The sequence below is a fragment of the Dermochelys coriacea genome, chromosome 1 (genome assembly GCF_009764565.3).
Source record: "Dermochelys coriacea isolate rDerCor1 chromosome 1, rDerCor1.pri.v4, whole genome shotgun sequence".
Taxonomy (NCBI): Eukaryota; Metazoa; Chordata; order Testudines; family Dermochelyidae; genus Dermochelys; species Dermochelys coriacea.
The window spans coordinates 207,260,997-207,264,811 of NC_050068.2; the positions used below are offsets into that span (position 1 = coordinate 207,260,997).

Sequence of the window (3,815 nt, forward strand, 5' to 3'; positions counted from 1 at the left end):
TGCAGTTGTACTGTTACTTTATTCCTTCTAAAAAGAAAAGGAGTACTTGTGGCACCTTAGAGACTAACATTTATTAGAGCATAAGCTTTCGTGAGCTACAGCTCACTTCATCGGATGCATTTCCGATGTGAATACAGACTAACACGGCTGCTACTCTGAAACCTGTCTTTATTCCTTCTGTGGATGAATAGGCAGCTTCTTGACTTGGCACCTTTTAGAAGCACTCAGTTAACAAAATGTGGTATCTAAATAAAGTCCTTTCACTTCCACATTTTATGACAGGAAGACCCCTTCTTTTGTTTTTTCCCCTCTTTCATTCTTTTCCCTGCTCCATCTTACCTTACCCTATGCCTCTTAATGTGTTTTCCCCGATTCATCTAGTCAGGTTTCTTTACACAATCTACGCCCAAGCTAAGAAAAAGCATGAATTCCTTCATGTCATTTCATGGCAGGTCCTCCATTAAGATTTTCATGGAGATGCATGTTAATGTTCCTGGTACATTCAGCAGCAGTTAAAAGGTTAACCTATCCATCTGCAAGGAGAGTAAACCTCTCCAAGTACTTGTGGCACCTTAGAGACTAACAAATTTATTTTATACCTTTTAATTTTATTTTATTTTAAACCTCAGTCTCTAAGGTGCCACAAGTCCTCCTTTTCTTTTTGCGAATACAGACTAACACGGCTGCTACTCTGAAACCTCTCCAAGTATCTACCTTCTGATGCATTTTGACTTTCAAGGCATGGAGTCTAAGCATGTTAAAACATTCCATGAATAGCTTCTCATTTTTCTACCTGTACATTTCCTGCTAATTCCAGAGATTTATTTCCACCACTAAACAATGTTGTGTTTAGCATCCCCCTTAACATGTTGTTTCTTATTCTTTTAAATAGAAGAGTTATTTTTTTTAAGCAGCTTCAAAAATAAATATGTATAACAAAGGACAGAACAGAAACCATAATAATGTAAGATACAATAAATCATATTAATCACAGTCCAATTAACCCTCAGAACAAAGTTTGCTATATGTAAGTTTTGATATATTACACAAGTTGACAGGTCATACATAACCTCTGGGCTCAATTCAGCAACAGTAAGTTATGTATTCTGTGGAAAGGGGATGGAAAATAGAAGTTCACTAGTAAAGCAGCATGATTCATTGATTTGGATTCAGCAAATGTGCAGAATGAGTAACTTACATGTCAAGGTCAACTTGCAGCCCTCCCAACAAATGCTCTCTTCAAAAAGTAAGGGGATATTGAGTAACACAGGGAACATGGGTACCAAACCCTGCTAATTCCAAGAATCTGCTGGAGATGGAAGCTGCACTCCAAATGCTGTCTGCCTCTTTTCTGTAGGACTCTTTCCTACCTGGCAGCATAGCTTCCCTCGGAGCCACTGACCACCTCAACTGTAGGTGTGCTACACTTTGCCCTCTGAGGCACAGAAGTCACTGTTCCTATGATAAAAGATCAACTCTTGCTAGTTGTGTGACTGTTTCTGCTGGTTTTCAAAGGAAGCTACCACACAGAACACCTGCTGCCAAATCTCTCTTTCCTAGAGTTAACACTGCCCTCTGATTTTTAATTACATTTCTAAAAGACCATACTTTCTAAATTTACACTAAAAAAAACAACACCTGGCAGAAGCCCATGGAACAGCCAAACATGATACAGAGAGTTTTGGTTTCTGTGGGACTTGGATATTTTGTGTTGTTTTAAGTTCCGTATATACTTGATCATAAGCCAGTTCGTTTATAAGCCGACCCCCCCCAAAATGGATAAGTAAAAATGCAACATTTTTATGACCCATTCATAAGAGACCCTATAATTCATAAGCTGACCCTCTAATTCCCACTTTATCTGGGGAGGATGTCTCTGGCCTGACTGGAGCTGCTCCAGCAGACTGGGCAATGCGGCCGCAGCCTGCTCTGGCAGGCCAGACCAGGCGGCATGGCCACATCTTCCAGCAGGCTAGGCCAGGTGGGCAGGGCCTAGCAGTACAGCTGCAGTTTGCCAGCCCCAAGCAGCTGGCTGGGGGGAGAGACTCTGGCCCCGCCTCTTCCCTTCTGGGTCTGCTGGCTGTGCTGCCTCTCCTTGCTCCCTCTGTTGGGGGCAGGGGCTGTGTCCCACCTCTCCCTCTCTATACCCGTTCATAAGCTGACCCCCCTTTCTCTGATGCTTCCCTTTTTTACTAAAAAAAAGTCAGCTTATGAACGAGAATATACGGTAGTTGAGATGTCCACAAAAGAACCTCTCAAAATTCTTAAGTTTGATTAAACTAGTTAGCATAAAGTATCACTGCTTCAAGATGTTCTCATTTGTTACAGAAGCAGCTCTGTGCAAAATCAGCAGGCTACAAACCATAGTTTGAGAACCACTAGGCTGTGCGATCAATAACCCACTTTAAGGGCTTAATATATATATATATAATTTTCCTAATCAAATATAAATCACTGCCTGTTATCTGTGATAAAATAGTTAACTAGCATAACATCTGTTGGTTAATGAAACATGAGAACAAATCTAAAATTCTCTCAGAAGTATTTTTCTTCTCTGCTACACAGGAAAAACATTGATCTTTCTAACTCAAAATTGAATCCATTAAGTCAAAGGCATAAATATTTTAGAGTCTCTTCCATAAAAACATGTTCTCTTCATTTTTTACTTTTATGGTAAACAAACATAGTATTTATTTTACTTGCTATATTAGAAACTTCCAGGCAATGACATTTTCAGGCAATTTGCCAACATTTAGTGCATTCTTTTAAAGATAATGGTCCAGGTCAGATTGTATCACCTCAGTTGGGTTAAAATCTGATGCAAATAAAATAAATAAAAAAAGTACCAGAACAATTTTATATCATCAAATCCAATAGTGTGTAACTGTTTACCAGAGGTTCAATGGTTAAGGACAGGACTTATATAGCATATCTTGTTTTTCTAGCCTGCTGTGGTGCAAAAAAGAGATGTACAGTTTCTACTGAATTTTTTGGAACCCTTGATGAACACCACATATTCAGAGTGATCCCTACACCATGAAGCAGGTGCATTTGCTGCAATACATCAATAATGTATCTCTCTTTCCCCTGTTGTGGATTTCACTTTTATATCTATGGCCCATACTACTATAATGCATACTTAATGTTACAACTCATTTTCGGTCACTGGGCCACTTCAAAACCCTCCACTAACAGATCTTGCCATTTCCAGAGAGAGCATCAGTCCTCTCCACACCCTGTGGAGAACCTGTGCATGGACAACCTCATCCCTTGGGAGGCTGGTTGGTGGATGGGGATAGCAATGCCCATAATTACTCCACCAACCCTGTGTGAAAACCACCAGAAGATTAATCCAGCCTGATGCAGAATCCCTACTGTGCGCCCTTGAGGGAAATAGATTCCAAGTACAGCAGTGGCCAAGGAAACCCTGGCAGTACAGCTCCAACCATTGAGGGCACAGGGCCTTGAAGCATGTGCAAAAGCGTAAGACCTCAGCAGCTGGTACCCCAAATTCTGTGAGTTCTACAGCTGAATTCTGTCCCCATCCCACCTTCACTGTTCATCGAATTAACCTGCTTTCCTTTCTTATATCCCCTGTGATGAGTTTTTCTGGTCCATGGAGATGAGACGCACACTAATTCTCTCTCTCTCCCCCCACCCTCCTTTAAACTTATTTTTTTTTTTTAAGTATTTAAGTGAAGCCCCATCTTTCAGGAATAATTGCTTGAAACCACCACACTGCATTTCATCTCCTGTATCAGGGTAGGGAACGCAATGGGGAAACATGGTCTAAAACAATGTGTGCCACAGTTAAA

The 3,815-nt window shown here is 40.7% G+C and overlaps 1 long non-coding RNA gene across 1 annotated transcript; it reads right to left on the minus strand.

Moving 5' to 3' along the window:
- On the minus strand, positions 1 to 3,639 carry LOC122459764. Its single transcript, XR_006280654.1, has 2 exons — positions 699 to 3,639; positions 1 to 550 (listed from the first exon to the last, which is right to left on the minus strand). It is a non-coding gene; the product is annotated as an uncharacterized LOC122459764 (long non-coding RNA).
- Positions 3,640 to 3,815: the final 176 nt, after the last annotated feature.